Source organism: Schistocerca gregaria, chromosome 8 (assembly GCF_023897955.1).
Source record: "Schistocerca gregaria isolate iqSchGreg1 chromosome 8, iqSchGreg1.2, whole genome shotgun sequence".
Taxonomy (NCBI): Eukaryota; Metazoa; Arthropoda; class Insecta; order Orthoptera; family Acrididae; genus Schistocerca; species Schistocerca gregaria.
The window spans coordinates 92,959,520-92,982,507 of NC_064927.1; the positions used below are offsets into that span (position 1 = coordinate 92,959,520).

At 45.1% G+C, this 22,988-nt stretch overlaps 1 protein-coding gene across 3 annotated transcripts in view; it reads left to right on the forward strand.

Annotated features, from left to right (window-relative positions):
- LOC126284117 (ubiquitin carboxyl-terminal hydrolase 21-like) overlaps positions 1 to 22,988 on the forward strand; it is a 374,932-nt gene that overhangs the window by 28,036 nt on the left and 323,908 nt on the right. The window contains exon 1 of one of the 3 annotated variants that reach the window (XM_049982798.1): positions 11,568 to 11,648. The exons of the other annotated variants lie outside the window; for them this stretch is intronic. The gene's annotated coding sequence lies outside the window, so the exon portion shown is untranslated. Of the gene's footprint in view, positions 1 to 11,567; positions 11,649 to 22,988 lie in introns of those variants that run through there. 3 annotated transcript variants of the gene reach the window in all.

Here is a 22,988-nt window from a genome sequence, read left to right on the forward strand (position 1 = left end):
TACGAACAAATGTTTGGGAATATCGCGAGGTCTCGCTTTGAATCGAAAAGTGAAATGTAAAATAAATTGTAGTAATTGATTTATAAAACTTTTGATTTCGTCGAAAAATTTTAATATTATTTCTTATTTACCATAGTATCTAACCACCAACTTTCACCTTCGTACCATTAAGGGGAATAACCAGTATAATATTGTTGCCCTTGCGCTTTTCTTACCGTATAGCTTCAAAAACAGAACGAGCGAACGGCCTTGCCGCAGTGATAACACCTGTTCCCTTGAGATCGACGAAGTTAAGCGCTGCCGGGTTGGGCTAGCACATGGATGGGTGACCATCCGGTCTGCCGAGAGCTGTTGACAAGCGGCATGTCTCAGCCCTTGTGAGACAAACTGAGGAGCTACTTGAATCAGAAATAGCGGCTTTGTTCTCATAAACTGGCGTACGGCCGGGAGAGCGGTGTGCTGACCACGTGCCCCTCCATACCTGCATCCAGTGACGCCATTGGGCTGAGGACGACGCGGCGGCCGGTCAGTATCGTTGAACCTCCATGGCCTGTTCCGGTGGAGTTTGGTTTTTAGGTATCATGACTAGATGTGGAGCTGTATTGTAAGAACACATGTTTATTAATACTGTTCTGAATTTCAGACACTAGCTTCACCAATACTACTAATCATAATGGATTAAAAATGTCACAGTTTAGAGAATATGATTTCTTACACTGAACAGTCACTAAATAAATTCATAAATTATATCTGACAAGAATTTTGCGTATAGACACACGCTCAATGAACGTGCTAGATGTTTGTAAGCAAAAGGGGGAGAAAATGCAAAAATGAAAATGTTACGATGGTGAATTAATGTATTCATCGGGCATGCGTGCACTTTTCACTGCAGATCATTGACTGGCCTATTTCCCTTCCGCCACGACCGTGCTCGACTGGCGTGTGTCGTACGCTCTTGTTCTAGGACCACGAGTTTCTCGCTCACCCCACTACCGAGCAACAGCAGAGCGAAATCGACGCGACCTTCGCTACGGACCTGCGCCCACCTTGGTGACGTCACGCACTGGTGGCCGAATACGTATCTGAACTGCGCTCTGGCGCACCCAGCAGCTACGCAACTTTCATTTAAGAATTCAGAGTTTAAAAAAGCCGCTGTTTTTTCGGGCTTTCTTCTCCTACATAGTCTTGTAAATAAGAAAATTTATACCACGAGCGGCGTTCGATAAGTGAAGCAACGCATTTTTTTCCCTCGGCCAGTTTCGGTTCCAAATTTGCGAATTTGTTGTGGGACGTCGTGGAATATTCCCGCTGCGGCCACTGTAGTTTCTTGAGGTTCCGATAGCTGGCGGCGCTACACGTAGCCTTCGAAATGATACCTGTAACGGAGCTGCGTTCCAAGCAGAGAGCTCTCTTTTTTTTACATGAGCGTCGCAGGTATTCATAGGCATTTCCCGATCGTCTACGGAGACCTGGCAGAGAACAAAAGCTGAGTGAGTCGTTGGGCGAGGCGTCTTCCATCATCGCAACGAAGTCGCGCAGACCTGTCCGACCTTCCGCGTGCCGTCCGGTAATGTTGGAACGTGCGGACACTCTCATTCGAGATGATCGATGGATCGCTGTCAAACAATTCACTGCCCAACTGGACGTCTCTGTTGTTAGTGCTGTCACGCCGGGCTACTCAAAGGTGTGTGTCCGCTCGTTTCCTCACCGCTTAACAGGAGACCACAAAGAGCAACGCAGGGCATTCTGTTTAGCATTACTTGCGTGTTACGAGACTGATAGTTATAATTTTTTTTGTCGAGTATTATCACAAGAGAGGACTCCTGAAGAAGCCTGTAATGTCATGGCGACGGTGTTCTGTGACTCTGAAGGTGTTACTCTGCTTGATGCCCCCCGCCCCTTATAGTGCAGCGGTCAACTGTGAAGTGTATTGTGCTATCCTTAGGAAAATGAAGAAACGACTTCAGCGTGGTCGTCTCCTTCTCTATAACAAAGCAAGGCTTCAGAGAAGTCTGCGCACACGAGAGGAACTCACAGAACATCATTGGACTGTTCTTGCTCATCCACCGTACAGTCCGGATCTCGCACCTTCCGACTACCATCTGTTTGCCCCAATAAAGGATGTAGTCGGCAGTAAGCAGTATGCGGATGACGGCCCTCCCAGGAGTGTGCTCCCTGCCGCCGTTGGATAAGCAGCTGCCAACAGCAAGTCGTATACCCCTAGCTTACTTATTTGTTAGATAGTTTAATTAATTACTTTCCGTGTTTTTGGGTACTTGCATTGTTCAATTCATATATTTCGGGCGCATTATAGTATTTGAGGGTTGTAGCATCGCGCCTTAGTACCTGAATAGTGTAAATTCGCGTAGTCGTCTGTCTTCTGTTTTTGTTTTGAACAGCCAGTGTCGGTTGGTCACAGCCAGTGTGCTCCCTGCCGCCGTTGGATAAGCAGCTGCCAGCAGCAAGTCGTATACCCCTAGCTTACTTATTTGTTAGATAGTTTAATTAATTTCTTTGCGTGTTTTTGGGTACTTGCATTGTTTAATTCATATATTTCGGGCGCATTATAGTATTTGACTGTTGTAGCATCGTGCTTTAGTGTTTACTTGGTAGATTCTTACTTAAATTGCGTGTGAGTTTCGTATAGGAGGTGTAATTTCGAGTTTTAGTTATTGTAAACGTAAATTCAGGCAGATTGTAGCGCAGTCGTTAGGCATTTGTACAGGTTAGTTGATACATTCTTTGCGTGTTTCGCTTGCGTTATCTAGGCACTGCTCGTGTTTCAGTAACTGTTGTTCAACATCGATTAGAATGGACAAGGACTGCGATTGCTGTGTTCGGATGAGGGCTGAGTTGGCATCCCTTCGCGCACAGCTGCAAGCGGCGCTGACTTCGGTCGCGCAGCTTGAGGCTGTTGCCAATGGGCACCACTGTGGGGAGCCGGACTTGGGTATCACGGGGATGTCAACCTCGTCCCGTCTGTCCTCAGATCGGTCTGCCGCTGTGGTTGCCCCGGTTGCTGCCCGCAGTGGGGCTGAGCCCTCGCCTGTGGTTGATTGGGAGGTCGTTCCAAGAAGTGGCAGGCAGCGAAAGGCGTACCCGGAGGCTGATCGAAAGCCTCCTCGGTGCGTCTGACAAATCGGTTTCAGGCACTGTCTCTGGCTGAGCAAGATGCAGCTGCCTGCCCTGTTTCAGAGGATCATTCTCAGCTTTCAAGGTCCGGGCAATCGCAGAGGGTGGGCTTATTGGTAATTGGAAGCCCCAATGTTAGGCGCGTAATGGGGCCCCTTAGGGATATGGCGGCGAAGGAGGGGAAGAAATCCAGTGTGCACTGCGTGTGCATTCCGGGAGGAGTCATTCCTGATGTGGAAAGGGTCCTTTCGGATGCCATGAAGAACACAGGGTGCGACCAGCTGCAGGTGGTGGCACATGTCGGCATTAATGACGTGTGTCGCTTTGGATCTGAGGAAATCCTCTCTGGATTCCAGCGGCTATCTGATTTGGTGAAGGCTGCCGGTCTTGCTTACGAGATGAAGGCAGAGCTCACCATCTGCAGCATCGTTGACAGAACCGACTGCGGACCTTTTGTGCAGAGCCGGGTGGAGGGTCTGAATCAGAGGCTCAGACGGTTTTGCGACCGTGTTGGCTGCAGATTCCTTGACTTGCGCCATAGGGTGGTGGGGTTTCTGGTTCCGCTGAATAGGTCAGCAGTTCACTACACTCAGCTGGCGGCTACACGGGTAGCGGAGGCTGTGTGGCGTGGACTGGGCGATTTTTTAGGTTAGAAGACCTCGGGAAAGTACGGGGTGGGCTGCAATGTCAAAGGGTGCATGGCAAATACAGGACGTGCTTGGATCAAGGAACAGTCGGAATTATAGTTGTAAATTGTTGTAGTTTTGCTGGAAAAGTCCCTGAGCTTCAAGCGCTAATAGAAAGCACAGAAGCTGATATCGTTATAGGTACAGAAAGCTGACTAAAGCCTGAAATAAGTTCTGCAGAAATTTTTACGAAGTCTCAGACGGTGATCAGGAAAGATAGATTAGGCAGAATTGGTGGTGGAGTGTTTGTGTCTGTCAGTAGTGGTTTATCTTGTAGTGAAGTCGAAGTAAATACTCAGTGCGAATTGGTATGGGTGGAGGTTATACTTAACAGCCGAATTAAGTTAATAATTGGTTCCTTCTACCGACCCCCAGACTCCGATGATACAGTTGCGGAACAGTTCAGAGAAAGTATGAGTCTCGTAACAAATAAATACCCCACTCACACGGTTATAGTTGTTGGGGACTTCAACCTTCCCTCGGTATGTTGGCAAAAATACTTGTTCAAAACCGGTGGTAGGCAGAAAACATGTTCCGAGATTGTCCTAAATGCTTTCTCCGAAAATTATTTCGAGCAGTTAGTCCACGAACCCACGCTAATTGTAAATGGTTGCGAAAACACACTTGACCTCTTAGCCACAAACAATCCAGAGCTGATAAACAATCCAGATCTGATAGAGAGCATCATGACTGATACAGGAATTAGTGATCACAAGGTCGATGTAGCTAGGTTCAATACCGTTTCTTCCAAATCCATCAGAAACAAACGCAAAATAATTTTATTTAAAAAAGCGGATAAAGTGTCACTGGAAGCCTTCCTAAAAGACAGTCTCCATTCCTTCCGAACTGACTATGCAAATGTAGACGAGATGTGGCCCAAATTCAAAGATATAGTAGCAACAGCAATTGAGAGATTCATACCTCATAAATTGGTAAGAGATGGAACGGATCCCCCGTGGTACACAAAAAAGGTCCGAACGCTGTTGCAGAGGCAACGGAAAAAGCATGCGAAGTTCAGAAGAACGCGAAATTCCGAAGATTGGCTAAAATTTACAGACGTGCGAAATTTGGCACGGACTTCGATGCGAGATGCCTTTAATAGGTTCCACAACGAAACATTGTCTCGAAATTTGGTAGAAAATCCGAAGAAATTCTGGTCGTATGTAAAGTACACAAGCGGCAAGACGCAGTCAATACCTTCGCTGCGCAGTGCCGATGGTACTGTTATCGACGGCTGTGCCGCTAAAGCGGAGTTATTGAACGCAGTTTTCCGAAATTCCTTCACCAGGGAAGACGAATGGAATATTCCAGAATTTGAAACACGAACATCTGCTAGCATGAGTTTCTTAGAAGTAGATACCTTAGGGATTGCGAAGCAACTCAAATCGCTTGGTACGGGCAAGTCTTCAGGTCCAGATTGTATACCGATTAGGTTCCTTTCAGATTACGCTGATACAATAGCTCCCTACTTAGCACTCATATACAACCGCTCGCTCACTGATAGATCTGTACCTACAGATTGGAAAATTGCGCAGGTCGCACCAGTGTTTAAGAAGGGTAGTAGGAATAATCCATCTAACTACAGACCTATGTCATTGACGTCGGTTTGCAGTAGGATTTTGGAGCATATACTGTATTCAAACATTATGAATCACATCGAAGGGAACGATCTATTGACACGTAATCAGCATGGCTTCAGAAAACATCGCTCTTGTGCAACGCAGCTAGCTCTTTATTCGCACGAAGTAATGGCCGCTATCGACAGGGGATCTCAAGTTGTTTCCGTATTTCTAGATTTCCGGAAAGCTTTTGACACCGTTCCTCACAAGCGACTTCTAATCAAGCTGCGGACCTATGGGGTATCGTCTCAGTTGTGCGACTGGATTCGCGATTTCCTGTCAGGAAGGTCGCAGTTCGTAGTAATAGACGGCAAATCATCGAGTAAAACTGAAGTGATACCAGGTGTTCCCCAGGGAAGCGTCCTGGGACCTCTGCTGTTCCTGATCTATATAAATGACCTGGGTGACAATCTGAGCAGTTCTCTTAGGTTGTTCGCAGATGATGCTGTAATTTACCGTCTAGTAAGGTCATCCGAAGACCAGTATCAGTTGCAAAGCGATTTAGAAAAGATTGCTGTATGGTGTGGCAGGTGGCAGTTGACGCTAAATAACGAAAAGTGTGAATTGATCCACATGAGTTCCAAAAGAAATCCGTTGGAATTCGATTACTCGATAAATAGTACAATTCTCAAGGCTGTCAATTCAACTAAGTACCTGGGTGTTAAAATTACGAACAACTTCAGTTGGAAGGACCACATAGATAATATTGTGGGGAAGGCGAGACAAAGGTTGCGTTTCATTGGCAGGTCACTTAGAAGATACAACAAGTCCACTAAAGAGACAGCTTACACTACACTCGTTCGTCCTCTGTTAGAATATTGCTGCGCGGTTTGGTATCCTTACCAGGTGGGATTGACGGAGGACATCGATAGGGTGCAAAAAAGGGCAGCTCGTTTTGTATTATCACGTAATAGGGGAGAGAGTGTGGCAGATATGATACGCGAGTTGGGATGGAAGTCATTACAGCAAAGACGTTTTTCGTCGCGGCTAGACCTTTTTACGAAATTTCAGTCCCCAACTTTCTCTTCCGAATGCGAAAATATTTTGTTGAGCCCAACCTACATAGGTAGGAATGATCATCAAAACAAAATAAGAGAAATCAGAAATCGAACAGAAAGGTTTAGGTGATCGTTTTTCCCGCGCGCTGTTCGGGAGTGGAATAGTAGAGAGATAGTATGATTGTGGTTCGATGAACCCTCTGCCAAGCACTTAAATGTGAATTTCAGAGTAGTCATGTAGATGTAGATGAAGGTGGCGTAAAGCCGTCGCGTTGAACGGAGATTATGTTGAAAAATAGGGCCGGCCGGAGTGGCTGAGCGGTTCTATGCGCTACAGTCTGGATCCGCGTGACCGCTACGGTCGCAGGTTCGAATCCTGCCTCGTGCGTGGGTGTGTGTGATGTCCTTAGGTTAGTTAGGTTTAAGTAGTTCTAAGTTCTAGGCCACTCATGATCTCAGAAGTTAAGTCCCATAGTGCTCAGAGCCATTTGAAAAATAGGGTTTTGCAGCACAAAGAGTGGGCAATAATGTATTGTACTGGAATCCTGAATAAAACTGACCTGCTTTCAGGAAAAAAAGTGTTGCATTGCGTATTGAACGCCGTTTGTATTGCGTAAAATAACTGAGATCGGCGTTTTCTGAGCATGTGCGAGTAAAATAGTTTTGACGAGCCACTTTGATTGCACATCTGTAGACATTAAGACAAATACTAATTTGAAATTCGTTCTTTTTCTCTCCTCTCGGAGATTTATCAGTAAAAAATCAGTCGAATGAAAGAAACTAAAAATTTATTTTCCTGGTTATTTTAGAAAATTTTCCTCTTCACGTACCATTGAAAATGCGCTGAATGCAGACGAAACTTAATGTACTCGCGTAACCCATATTACTGGACGTAATGGAGCATTTCTCGAGACAATGTTCACTAAATCAAAGAACAGGACAAAGATATTTCTTTTATATGGTTTTCGAGGTCGGTAGGAAAACTAAAACCGCAAATTTTTGTATCGTTTACATTATTGACTGAAAATACTGTCAGAAAGCGGTGTTGATTTCACGATAAGGCACTTACTTTGAAATCATTCTGCTTCGTATGTTGCTTAATCTGTGAAACACTGAATTCGATAAAACTGGTTTCTGATAATATCGAATAGGGAACACTTCCTAATGTTCTGCAAAATTATATTTATTTGCTTACGAAACGGCTTTTGGCTTCCTAGGCCTTCTACAGGTGTTGTAAACACATAAAAAAATTTGTGAATTAATTCATTCGAGTTCAAAATTATTTCGTAAATAGCTTTCGGCGTTACTAAAAGGCGGACCCAGTTGCAGGTTGCCTATAGAACACTTACAGGGGCAACAAAAATTTTATTTTCAGTATTTCATTCAGTTATTGCCCGAATTTGAAATTTTAAAATGCTTTAATAATCTACTCATTAAGAGCTGCAATTCTATGCAGTAAGTCAAGTAATACAGTCAGAAACTGTGTGTACGTCGTGAATCAGCAGAGCGCAAATTACGTAGACTTTGTTCGTCCAGTACTTGAGAATGAAAGCATTTAGAAGCTCCCAACAAACTTTACACATAATTTCAAACGTATTCGAAACACGCTGAAAGGGGAAAAATATACCACCTACTACATTTTTGCTGTTCATGCACTGAAATTGCAATACCTGGCACGACCTTTTAATTTGTTATTTCTTTTTGCTGCTAGTTGTTCACCAACAGATTTCTGAGACCGTATCGACATATACCACTGCATGTACCTGCAAAATTAAATCATTGTACGACAGATAGTTCGGGAGGTATGACGTATCATACATGAGAATTCGATTCCTGAAATAGTGTTTGCTGGCATTTGTATCATTAACCAAAATGATACTGTAGCTGTTTGAAATATAAACTAGAAAATCTGGTAGAAATGATGAAGAGTGTGGTGTCACCGCCAGACACCACACTTGCTAGGTGGTAGCCTTTAAATCGGTCGCGGTCCGTCAGTATACGTCGGACCGGCGTGTCGCCACTATCAGTGATTGCAGACCGAGCGCCGCCGCACGGCAGGTCTAGTCTAGAGAGACTCCCTAGCACTCGCCCCAGTTGTACAGCCGACTTTGCTAGCGATGGTGCAGTGTCTACATACGCTCGCATTTGCAGAGACGACAGTTTAGCATAGCCTTCAGCTACGTCATTTGCTACGACCTAGCAAGGCGCCATATTCAGTTACTATGTCTTCTGAACAGATAATATTGTAAAGCATATACCGTCAAGAGCGACGTTCATCATTAATGGATTAAAGTCAAGTATCAAACTAATTACGTTCGCTTTCTGAATTCTCATTCCTTGCCATGTTCCAGACCTCACGTCAGTATAGTTCTTCCCTCCTCACGCCAGCCTTCGTGAGCTAAAACGCGTGCATTTCGGCCTCCAAGCGTAACACGGTGTTGGCTCTTGTGCTAACACAAAAAAGAGCCTGAATGAAAGCTGAAAGGAATGGTGGAGAAGGAAAGACGGGCGCCTCGGCATCACCAGGAACAAATAATAAAATAAATTCGCAGAAGAACTGTAGTCTACTGGTAAACACAGCAACCTCGCTATCGGTTACAATTCAAACTGGTCGCCGCCAAGGCGTCGTCTCCCAGCTACAACGGACGACGCACGCCGCTGATTACACCGCTGAAGCAACAACGTAGAACCACACAGCAACTGGGCATTATGCAGAGTAACATAATCCTTAAAACGTTAGAAATATTTCAAAACAGGAATAGAATTACTCTTTGCAACCAAATTAAATCTCTTGCAATGACAGCCGCCCGGTGTGGCCTTGCGGTTCTTGGCGCTTCAGTCTGGAACGGCGTGACCGCTACGGTCGCAGGTTCGAATCCTGTCCGGCACACAGTTTTAATCTGCCAGGAAGTTTCAATGGCAGAGCTGTTAACTGCAAACAGCACGAAATTAAATAAATGTACATATATACAGCGGGACTTTAAGAACCTGAATAATGCCCACCGTTTGATTATGTAGGATATGCGATTGCAGGTTGATACATTCTAAAGCCACTTTCACATGTTTAGCAGCACAGACGAGGCCATCGCCGTCTCACTACACGCAGTACACACTCGCCGACCGCACCCACATCTCCGTCCGCAGCTCCACTGCTCACGGTACAGAAAGAGGCAGAGCGCCCGCAAAGAGCGACAGCTTACGACCGGACTGCTCACCGGATCGCCAATCAACCGACCAGAACTAGCCCTCCACCCACAGCGTCGCGCGTTTAAATATCCGAAAAGCAACCAAAGAAGAAACACGCGGCCACAGCATACAGAGTCGATCGCAGAGATCTTAAATGAATACAGAGAAGCGACTGGCGCCAACGGCCATAGGTATCACTGACTACGTCTGCCAGAATGGTATGTACACTACTGGCCATTAAAATTGCTACACCACGAAGATGACGTGCTACAGACGCGAAATTTAACCGACAGGAAGAAGATGCTGAGATATGCAAATAATTAGCTTTTCAGAGCATTCACACAACGTTGGCGCCGGTGGCGACATCTACAACGTGCTGACATGAGGAAAGTTTCCAACCGATTTCTCATACACAAACGGCAGTTGACCGGCCTAGTGAAACGCTGTTGTGATGCCTCGTGTAAGGAGGTGAAATGCGTACCACCACGTTTCCGACTTTGATAAAGGTCAGATTGTAGCCTATCGCGATTGCGGTTTATCGTGTCACGCAATTGCTGCTCGCGTTGGTCGAGATCCAATGACTGTTATCACAATATGGAATCGGTGGGTTCAGCACGGTAATACGGAACGCCATGCTGGATCCCAACGGCCTCGTATCACTAGCAGTCGAGATGACAGGCATCTTATCCGCATGGCTGTAACGAATCATGCAGCCACATCTCGATCCCTGAGTTAACAAATGGGGACGTTTCCAAGACAACAACCATCTGCACGAACAGTTCGACGACGTTTGCAGCAGCGTAGACTGTCAGCTCGTAGACCGTGGCTGCGGTTACCCTTGATGCTGCATTACAGACAGGAGCGTCTGCGATGGTGTACTTAACGACGAACCTGGGTGCACGAATGGCGAAACGGCATTTTTTCGGATGAATCCAGGGTCTGTTTACAACATCTTGATGGTCGCATCCGTGTTTGGCGACATCGCGGTGAACTCTCATTGGAAGCGTGTATTTGTCATCGCCATACTGGCGTATCACCCGCCGTGATGGTATGGGGTGCCACTGGTTACACGTCTCGGTCACCTCTTGTTCGCATTGACGCCACTTTGAACAGTGGGCATTACATTTCAGATGTGTTACGACCCGTGGCTCTACCCTTCATTCGATCCCTGCGAAACCCTACATTTCAGCAGGATAATGCACGACCGCATGTTGCAGGGCCTGTACGGGCCTTTCTGGATACAGAAAATGTTCGATTGTTGCCGTGGGCAGTGCTTTATCCAGATCTCTCACCAACTGAAAACGTATGGTCAATGGGGGGCGAGCAACTGGCTTGTCACAATACGGCAGTCACTACTCTTGATGAACTGTGATATCGTGTTGAAGCTGCATGGGCAGCTGTACCAGTACACGCCATCCAGTCTCTGTGTGACTCAATGCCCAGGTGTATCAAGGCCGTTATTACGGCCAGAGGTGGTCGTTCTGGGTACTGATTTCTCAGGATCTATGCACCCAAACTGCATGAAAATGTAATCACATTTCAGTTCGAGTATAATATATTTGTCCAGTGAATACCCGTTTATCATCTGCATTTATTCTTCGTGTAGCAATTTTAATGGCCAGTAGTTTAGAAAAGCTCCTGCGAATTTTGCAAAGTGAGAGAGTACGTTCCTGGCAGTAGTGCGATATCGCCGTTAAGTGTGCCCGGGTAGCCCCTACCGGTAGGAGGGATCAAGGGTCCGTGTTGAGGAGTCCAAGTGCGGTCGACGTTTTAATCCGCCCCGCAAGTTTTAGTTGGATATTGAGAGTGCGCTCCGTGGGTGTGGACGGGCGCCCTCCCTCCAGGCCGCCCCCGCACACGGCCGACGCCTCGGCGCAGGGCAGCTCGCCAGTCGCCAGTAGGTAGCTGGCTCTTGGCTGGCGCTGTCGCGTCGCGACCGCTGCGGCACTCGCTCACCATGGATCGGCGCTCCTCGTAGCCTGCCACCGCAAGTAACGCGTGCGCCACCTGTCCCAGCTTACCCGATAGTGAGTGGTCGAAGAGAATTCCATTTTATTGGCATGCTAGTTTATTGATGAAATGTTGTCGGGATATCAGCCGAGTGGCGTCGTATTGTAGCTACGTTTAATCGAGTTCCCTGCACGTCACCTTCAGGCAAACTGTCGCGGTCGTGTGGTGTGTAGTCTTCTGCAGCCGAGGGACGCGCTCAGGAGTTACCAGGCCGGCTCCCAGTCGGAGACGGGAACTACGGCGCTGTGCGCGGGAAATATGGGCCCCACGACGAACTCGTGACGTCATACTAATTGCCTCGGCTAAGGTGGGGAGTCAGCATCTCTGTGGGAAGATACCGAAGTCTGTAACGTTTTCAGGTGTTATCGAGAGTGTGAGGGCATTTAAACGCGCAGCTACAAAGTATTAAACTGGTGTAAGATACGATAATTACGGTAGCCGAAGAAATGAATTCAAATTTGTGCCACGGCCAGGACTTAAATATGGATGCCCTTGCTTACTGGGCAGGAAAGCTAGCCATTGCACCACCCAGCACTACAGCTAACATTGGTGCAAGGACTACCCTAGTCTAATGGCCTCCCTAACGCAAACTTCAATTCAGCTTAAAACTTTGAACATAGCTGCTAAGGTTCAGTGACCGTATCAGAATTATATTAGAACAAATAAGCCCTCAGTCACAGATATTAAGTCAAACTATTAGTGACCGAGGGCTTATTTGTTCTAATATAATTCAATTCAGCTTTTTTTCCCTTCGCGGGAAGGGGAACTTAAGCTCAAGAAGTGAACTGAAGTTGTAAGGGATACCCTCCGCCACGCGCCGTAATGTGGATAGCGGAGAACATACGTAGATTTACATGCAGATACGTATAAAACCTATTCTTGATTATCATTTCGATTTTGCTCTCGTGATATTCTGCACCGCTTTTTATTATATAGAGAGAATATAAAATTTCTGCGTTTAGAGAAAGTAAAGAGCAACACTTACTCCATGTAACTCACAGTTGCACCGCTTCCCCGATAGGGGTCGATGAGGTCGGGGGAACGTGGTGGCCAGGCCAGCCCAACCAATCTAACAGTTGGGGAAAACATTGTGTCTTCTGTGCTAGCAGCGCGGCCACCACGTTTTCGCCACTTGAGTCTTATGGATTTATAAATTACAGAGCGCAGCAATCAGTTGTCCTGTTTAGATTTTTTTATGCAAATCCAGATTTCGACTAGTAGCTAGCCATTCTCAGTGCGCTATTTTATTTATTCTCAATGCGTGTAAGTCTCTGTTGTTCGGCGTCAGTCTCAGTTCTTTGGATACTACTGTCTACTGCACTCTATAATTTATAAGTCACATACAGTCGCTGAGTGCATTCGCTTTCCAAGTGGAAGGTATCCTGATCTGATGGATTTGATTTAGTGGTGGCGGTGAAGCGTTTGGTATACGGGATACCGGCAGACAATCCAGAAAAAGCTTTCTTCCCCTTCAGCTCAGGCTGAAACCAGTATTCGTGTAATATCTGATTGTTTTGAGCGTTTTGGGCAGTCCCAAAGCAAGTGTGTTTTTAAACCTATCCTTACGTAAAGCAAAGGCAGGGAAGTCGTACAGGTACATCAAAGGGAAAGTGATTGATGTTCAAAGAGGATTCCTAAGGAAAAGTAAAAAAGGAATTAAAAGTATCTGGGCTACAGGCCCGTGGGACCGTTTTTAATTAATAGCTAATCATCTGCATATGCATTTTCAGACTATGTAAACAATATTTGCTGTAGTGAAGAGCTAACAAGGCATTGTCAGCTCATTTTGTTAGGGTAACTAAAAATTACAATGAAGCAAAAGACTGTGGTGTGCAACTATCACCACAAATGGAACGGCGAAATCAGTGTGTGGTAAATGTAATTGCATTTTCGTTTTTCCAGTGGTGGCTGACCGCGTAAGTGTGGGTGCAACTGTGAAACCTGACTCGGGACGGTTAGTTGCCCCAGTTCAGATTTTGCAAGATCGTTGAGAAACACACAAGGCTACTTCCAGAATTATTTCTTCGTCAAGACCAATAGATTTCTCTGGCACACGTATCTAATGTGGTGTGGAGTCCCATCTCGAATAATGTTGCTGTCGAGGAAAAGTTGGATATTTTAGAGGAAAATAACATTCTAGACCTTAGCTACGTTCTAGGAATATTTCAGATTCCTAGGATTCCTTTTAAATTTTCGTGTAACAGCATACAATTACTGATTCTTTCAAATGCGTGGATACATGTGCGACAAAAATACCGCCCCTATTTCAAAAGATAGTTAGAAAGAAGGAGAGAAATATACAGAGAAATAACTTTTTGTGTGCAACAAATACTGTGCTGCTTTAAATTAGTTGGTTTTAAAAAATATGTCCGGTAATTGGCGTCATCCGTTGTTGACACATTAACGAAATCTTTCCTGGAAGTTGTTCGTAATTTTTAGTGACATTTCCGGTAGAATGGCAGCCACCCTCTCGGTTATTGCTTGCTTCAATGCTTGCGAGGTTGTGGGGTGACGTATGTACAGTTCAGCACGTAAGTGTCCCCACAGAAAAAAAATTTCAAGGAGATAAACCTGGTGGCCTTGAGGGCCAGGTGGTGTTTCCTCATGAAGCGAGAACACGTCCAGGAAACAACTTTGAGAAGTTCCTAGATAACGCCGAGAAGTGTGAGTAGTGGCTCCATCTTGTTGGAACCAGACTTCTCCCTCCTCGTAGTCAACAACAAACTGTTTTAAATTATTTTAAAGTGAACACACCGCCATTTGGCTGCATTGTTGTTTATTTAATTACGACCCAGGCTTCGGCCTTTTATGCAAAAAAAAAAAAAAAAAAAGTTCAAATGTGCGTGAAATCTTACGGGACTTAACTGCTAAGGTCATCAGTCCCTAAGCTTACACACTACTTAAGCTAAATTATCCTAAGGACAAACACACACGTCCATGCCCGAGGGAGGACTCGAACCTCCGCCGGGACCAGCCGCACAGTTCATGACTGCAGCAGCGCTTTAGACTGCTCGGCTAACTTTTATGCAATTTTCAGGCGATTATGTCATTAACATATATTGCAGGACATCAAGCCCAAAATTGGCCAGAATTTTTAAAAAAAATATTCGTTCCCTACGAAATGCCAGAGGTAAAATCTTCATCTGTCACATCTGGCATTTCGTGTAAAATCATCATCTTTTACATCTGGCATTTCGTGGGGAACGAATATTTTTCTTAATTTATGGCCAATCTTGAGCTTGATGTCCTGCAATATATGTTAATGACATAAATTCAATCACTTGAAAATGGCATTAAAGGCCGAAACTTTAATCGTAATGAAATAGACAACAATACAGTTCAAATGGGGGTGTGTTCATTTAAAAATTTTTGTATGATTGTTGTTCAGCAACATAAAAAACTATTCTTTCACTTTAAAACTTTTATGTGTAATAGTTTCCGACAAGAAACATATGGTATCTGAAGGTAATCTTTCATTTTTATGGAACATTTTGTTAGTTGAGCTGCTGTGTCGGTGTCGCAGACTAGGAATATGTCCTGACATTCAAAACTGCTCTTTGTACGATTGGATTGTCAATGATCCCACCACGATGTACTGCGTGCATACAGGCCAGTGGCTGCACAGTCGAGTAGTTGCCGTGAACGCCACTTGTGCAATTAGCATGCTAAACTACCTTCTATGTAAATCGTCCCTAGCGTCAGAAATTAGCCATCAGGGATCATATGCGCCGTAACTAAATATATCTCCTTTGGTGTTGTTTACCTCCTATTTTAATGTGAAGCAGTAGTTGTATAAACGATTTTTGAGGCAACATTAGGAGCGCTATAAAACTGTTCGCTGACGGTGTTGATGTTTAGAGGAAAGTACCGTCCTTGGACGGTCTTAAGGAACTGGAGAAAGGCCTGGCGAAAATTATCACTCGGACTACTGAAATTCAGTTCGCTTACCATGTGGGTAGAGGTAAGATAATACATAAACAAAGAGAAACAGTGATGCAGTATCTGATTAGCCCGCCCGGCTAGCCGCGCCGTCTGATGCGCTGCTTCCCGATGGGGGAAGGCGTGCCGGTCCCTGGCACGAATCCGCCTGGCGGATTAGTGTCGAGGTCCTGTGTGCCGGCAGCCTGTGGACGGTTTTTAAGACGGTTTTCCATCTGCCTCGGCGAATGTGGGCTGGTTCCTCTTACTCCGCCTCAGTCACACTATGTTGGCGATTGCTGCTCAAACACTGTCTCCACATACGCGTACACCATAATTACTCTACCGCGCAATCATTTGGGGTTACACTCATCTGGTATGAGACGTTCCGCGGGGGTGGGGGGTCCACTGGGAGCCGGACCGCACAATAACCCTGGGTTCGGTGTGTGGTGGCGGTGGGGTGGGTGGACTGCTGTAGCCTGTTGTGGGGTACTCAACCATTGAGGGCTACGGCGGGGACGACGCCTCTGTGTCGTTTCTAGGTCCCCAGTTCCATATAAAATACACACAGTATCTGATTACAAGATTAGTCGCCAACATGTTGAGCACGCTACATCGTATAAGTATTTAGGACTAATATTAATAAGGTTGTGGCCACGTAAAATCAGTATTAGTGAAGGAAAATGGAAGACAGGTTTATTGGGATTGTTGGGAAGGTTCCGTGAGCGTGCGGTGCATATGTTAAGGAAATGGCACACATGACGAAAGCGCGACAAATTCTAGAGTTTTGTTCCAGTGTTTTGAATCTTTATCCAGTAGGCGTGACAGACGACGGCGGACGAATTCGGAGATCCCCTGCTAGTCTCGTAAGACGTCGGTACAAATCATAGGGAAGCGTAGGAGTGATGCTCGCAAAAGTTTAATGGGAATCCTAAGAAGAAAGACGACATAGTTGTCGTCAAGCCCTGTTGGGTGAGTTTAGAGAGCCTGTGTTCGAAGGTGACTGTTCATCGTGCTGCCGTCAACGTATATCTCGCGTAGGGAGCGTGAGAAAGAAATGAAGTGAGATTATGGCGCCCACAGAGGCATACAGACTGTCGTTTTTCCCTCGCGTAATACGCGAATGAATAGAACGGAAAATGACTATCTTTGTTTGATGTACTCTCTGCCACGCACCGTACTGAGGCTTGCAGAGTGTATACATGATGTTCGGAAATTCCCGTTACAAAGTTCTAGGACTTGTAGAGGAAGTGAGTACATAATATTTTGAATAGGAATTCGACAGGGGATCTCAAGTTGATTCCGCATTTCTAGATTTCCGGAAAGCTTTTGACACCGTTCCTCACAAGCGACTTCTAATCAAGCTGCGGGCCTATGAGGTATCGTCTCAGTTGTGCGACTGGATTCGTGATTTCCTGTCAGGAAGGTCGCAGTTCGTAGTAATAGACGGGGGGACCTCTGCTCTTCCTGATCTGTATAAATGACCTGGGTGACAATGTGAGCAGTTCTCTTAGGTTGTTCGCAGATGATGCTGTAATTTACCGTCTAGTAAGGCCATCTGAAGACCAGTATCAGTTGCAAAGCGATTTAGAAAAGATTGCTGTATGGTGTGGCAGGTGGCAGTTGACGCTAAATAACGAAAAGTGTGAGGTGATCCACATGAGTTCCAAAAGAAATCCTTTGGAATCGATTACTCGATTCAACTAAGTACCTGGGTGTAAAAATTACGAACAACTTCAGTTGGAAAGACCACCTAGATAATATTGTGGGGAAGGCGAGCCAAAGGTTGCGTTTCATTGGCAGGACACTTAGAAGATGCAACAAGTCCACTAAAGAGACAGCTTACACTACACTCGTTCGTCCTCTGTTAGAATATTGCTGCGCGGTGTGGGATCCTTACCAGGTGGGATTGACGGAGTACATCGAAAGGGTGCAAAAAAGGGCAGCTCGTTTTGTATTATCACGTTTGTTCGGGAGTGGAATGGTAGAGAGATAGTATGATTGTGGTTCGATGAACCCTCTGCCAAGCACTTAAATGTGAATTGCAGAGTAATCATGTAGATGTAGATGTCTGGAAACATACTGTTTTACAGTTTGTAATTAAGATTTTATTTATGCCCATTGTTTATGAATACCAGTGGTTATGGTTGGAACGTGTGTATCAGAAAGTCGTAGATGAAAAGGAATGTTCGGTACTGTTTCCGCTCTGCGACGGTTTCAATTCAGATGAGTAACGCTTCCGCATCTGATGAGAGAAAAAGAAAAGTCTCGGAGATGCTTGTGCTGGTATGCAGCAGGGTGAACGAGATGGTGAGTACCGCGTCAGACCGTCCCCTGATGTCTTTTAACGCCTGCTCTACTGCGACACAGAGGAAGAGAGACCTGCTGGCACGAGTTCTGGCCGCTGCACTAAAAATTGGAGAGACACCAGATGGGATGCGGAGAGTGTGCCAGAATATGCTTCGTAGGTACAACTTCCGTAACAAGGTTGGTAGTCGCCACATCGAGTAGGCACAATGTCTGCCACACCGAGCCAGTGCATCAGCTCTGTTCTGTACGTACAGTATGCTGGGTTCGTTTCTGTTTTCGAATAATGAAAACATGTAAAGTTTAAGTTTTGGTAACAACAAATCTTCTTAAGTGATAAATGGATGTTTCGTTATGCTTCCTCTCGAATTGTTGTCTAATAATCGTACTGCGTCACAGCTAATTCAGTTCGTGAAGCAGAAGTGGATAAGTTATACATCTGCATTGAAATGACAATAGAAGGGAAACGGTACGTTTCCGGGCATGGCAGCCTATTCACAATACTTTGCACTCACTGTCCTCTACATGTCCTTGAAGTTTGTAACAGGAATTTCGGAACACACTGTACATAAATGTAGACGTAGAAAAACGCTAAGATGAACCATGGTTCGGAGTCGACGTTAAATTGTAGGTGTCCTTACAACTAAATGACAGCGCAAGTCAATTGAAAGGTGGGAGAAAGGTTAGGTGATAGCACCTCTAGGAGGTGCTTGCCTCCTAAACACCTACCCTGTTCAGATAAACCTCCTGAATCAGACATCTTCTAACATGGCGAGGCACTGCGAGGGCCCTGAATGCTGGCGTCACCAGATGCACGACATTTAAAGCCCGTGCCCTACTGCGATATTTCGACTACTTCAGCACCGATTCAAGTGGAAGATGGCACTTGTGCCTCCGAGTGGCTTCCGGAAGAAGTTGTGTGGACGACGCATCGCCTCAGATACAGAACAGCAGACTATTGCGAAGGCTCGGTTCGATAGCCTGATCCTCTGTACAGGAGTGACGGAATTTAGTACAGCGTTACAGTCTCTGTGGCCGTGGCGATTGTGGACGAAATGAATCTGTAGTATCTGTACATAACCCTACTTAATATTTACACTTCATTTTCAGGATGAACAAAAACAGGTGGATAAAAATAAATTTAAATACTGTGAGAGGCTACGTCAACAATATGGCGGCTGTTTTGAAAGCCGCCGTCTTGGATGCAACTCGTAATTTTCGAATTAAAAGTTGCTCATGTGACATGTCGAACATGTAGTATAACACGCGAGAAAATCAATGGTGTATTTCTTTCGAGCATAGCTTTGTTCATTCTCGAGTCATGTCACATGTTACACAGAACAAAGCTCCGCTATTGACAATAAAGTTCCTGGCAGTGGCTTCAATGAACCACCTTCAAGCTGTCTCTCTAACGTTCCACTCTCGAACGGCACGCGGGAAAACGAGCACTTAAAATTTTCTGTGAGAGCCCAGATTTCTCTTATTTTACCGTGATGATCATTTCTGCCTATGTAGGTGGGTGCCAACAGAATGTTTTCGCAATCGGAGGAGAAAACTGGTTATTGAAATTTTATGAGAAGATCCCGTCGCAACGAAAAACACCTTTGTTTTAATGATTGCCACTCCAGTTCACTTACCATGTCCGTGACACGCCGCGCGGGATTAGCCGAGCGGTCTCAGGCGCTGCAGTCGTACGGCTGGTCCCGGCGGAGGTTCGAGTCCTCCCTCGGGCATGGGTGTGTGTGTTTGTCCGTAGGCTAGTTTAGATTAAGTAGTGTGTAAACTTAGGGACTGATGACCTAAGCAGTTAAGTCCCATAAGACTTCACACACATTTGAACATTTTTTTTTTTTTTGTCTGTGACACTATCTCCCCTATTTCGCGATAATACAAAACGAGCTGCCTTTCTTTATACTTTTTCGATGTCATCCGTCAGTCCCACCTGATGGGGACCCCACACCGCACAGCAATACTCCAGATTAGGGCGGACAAGCGTGGAGTAAGCAGTCTCTATAGTCGACCTGTTGCACTTTCTGAGTGTTCTGCCAATGAATCGCAGTCTTTCGTTCGCTCTACCCACAATATTATTTATGTGATCGTTCCAATTTAGGTTATTTGTAATTGTAGTCCCTAAGTATTTAGCTGAATTTACAACCTTCAGATTTGTGTGACTTATCGCGTAATCGAAATTTAGCTGATTTCTTTTAGTACTCATGTGAATAACTTCACACTTTTCTTTATTCAGGGTCAACTGCCACTTTTCGCACCATACAGATATCTTATTTAAAACGTTTTTCAAGTCGTTTTGATCATCTGATGACTTTACAAGACGGTAAATGACACATCATCTGCAAAAATCTAAGACGGCTACTCAGATTGTCTTCTATGTTGTTAATATAGATCAGGAACAATAGAGGGCCTAAACACTTCCTTGGGGAACGCCGGATATTACTTCAGTTTTACTCGATGACTTGCCGTCTATTACTGCGAACTGTGACCTTTTTGACAGGAAATCACGAATCCATTCGCACAACTGAGGCGATACTCCGTAGACACGCAGTTTGGTTAGAAGACGCTTGTGAGTAACGGTGTCGAAAGCCTTCTGGAAATTTAAAAATATGGAATCAATTTGACATCCCGTGTCGATAGCACTTTTACTTCATGAGTATAGAGAGCTAGATGTGTTTCACAAGAACGACATTTTCTGAATCCGTGCTATGTGTCAATAAATCGTTTTCATCGAGGTACTTCTTAATGTTCGAATACTGTATATGTTCCAAAACCCTACTTCAAATCGATGTTAGTGATATAGGCCTGTAATGTAGCGAATTACTTCTACTTCCCTACTTAACCCACAAAAAGTACAAAATGTGCTGTCCAGTACGTTACAAAGTTGTTGTTATGTTCTCCGCACGTTACTCGTGGAGTCTAACAAAAAAAGGGCCACATGTGAACACAAGTATCAGTAATCCGCTTCCTGATGTGTACAAGGTTTCTCATCTTCACCGCATACAGGGTTGCCTTCACGTGTCCCTACAGATGGGCATCTAAGGGACTTAAATACAACTTTATCCGTCCCCTGTGACCGATACGCTTCCGGGCAAGCTCGATATCCCAGCTATGAGCAGCAAACCCACGGTGAGGTGGATCAGCAACTTCCAGAAACAAAGCTGGAAGTGTCCGTCTCGAGAGAGCAGCGATTGCTGCACATCCCCGTCCAACAGCTGCAGGTACCGGGCTGTTCTTATTGGATCCTGAAGCTGGGCAGCAACACGAGAAAACCATGTTCCACCCCAGACCATCACTTCAGTAGCGCCAGTTACCCTTGGTTGAGTTTCGCCACCGCACTATCACCAACGGATAATCTGTCAGGGTGGCGCTGGTTGGAGTCACGGGTCCTCCGCTCACCTCGTATCTGAATGCTTGTATTAACGCCGCCAGCTTTCATCTAGCCTGTAAGTAAGAAACGTTAGCCATAACTTGAGAATGAATGAAGCTGCGCTCAAACGAAAGACAGGATTGTATTTCTCGTGCGATTCTCTCGCTCTTTCATATGACGCATGACCCCTTTTCAGTCGAAAGTTTTGGGGTTCTCGGCACACTTTTGGCACAGTGGACCTCGGAATATTGAATTCTCTAACAATTTCCGAAATGGAATGTCCCAACGTCTAGCAGCAACTGCCATACGCGTTCATAATCTGTTAATTCGCGTCGTGCGGCTATAATCACGTCGGAAACCTTTTCACATAAATCGCCTAATCGCCTTAGTAAAAATGACAGTTTCGCCAATAGAGAGCCCTTTTGTACCTTGTATGCGCGATACTACCGTCACCTGTATATGTGCATGTCGCTATCCCGTCACTTTTTGTCACCTTAGTGTACACCTACATCACTGGTCTGAACTTCACAATTAAATGCTTGGCAGAGATTTCACGGAACAAATTTCACACTATTTTTCGACAGTTACACTCTCACACAGCCCGTGGGAGAAATGAACAAGTAAATCTTTCCGTGGGCGGTCTAATTTCTTTTATCTTACTACGGGTTTCGTATCTTCTTCTGCAGATGGAACGCAACAAAATATTTCCGCGTTCACAGGACAAAGTTGGTGATCGAAATTTCGTGAAAAGATCTCTCCACAAGCAGAAAAGCCTAAGTTTCAATGATTGCCACCCTAGATCGGGTAAAATACTGCGAATGGCAACTTAGGATAAGACATTGAACCGCACGGGATTAGATACTGCTGTTAACATTACGAAAGTTGTTACTGCTGGAAAAGCCTCGCTTATCCCAGTTAAAAATAAGGCCCGCATGCCCGCCCTTTCACCGCTATGATTCTGCTTACATTTTGGTCGTCATGCGGGCTGACTGAAATGTATTACGACCCACCGACGACGATTGGAGTTCACTGACGCTCTGGTTTGTAAGGAATAGCGGACTCTAGAAACAGAAAATAAACATCAGAGGAAAAGCCGGGTTTATTCTGACTTAACCGACCATTTTCATTCATGTTTTCCGTGGTATTTTTAAATCCTTACCCCTCCCTACGGTTCACCTCTAGTTGCGCTATTGCTTTGTGTGTTTTAACGAGGTATATTAAATTATAACCTATTTTTCCTCGAATCTTGAAAATTTCGGAGGACAAGGCATACGTTTCCTTCAATAAAGTTAGCTGGGATGTTCTGAGTCATATCTCTTGTCTGATGTGTTGAAGCTGTCTTCGAAGCAGACCACATATCCCATTCTGTCTTCTGGTTTAGAATTCGTCGGTTAAAAACGTGTGAGATGAGGTCACTTGCAGTACGACCACCACTGTTCTCTGGAACACACTTTCAGTCACACTCAGACACTAATAATGATGCAACTTTTGAAACACGACTTCAGCAGTAAAATCAATTACGAAGCTGTAAAGGAGAAACGTCGACGGTCGACAACGTGTGGAATAAAGTCACTTAACTACTTAATTATCCCTGTTCCCCACAAATCGTTTCCAGTGAACCTCAGACACGGGTAATGATGGAGTTTTTGAAACAACGTGGACAGTAAAAGAAACTACAGAAGTACAACAGTAGCAGAGATATACGCGACAGCAGCCACTCTTCGAACATCTACATCACATTACTGTAACATAA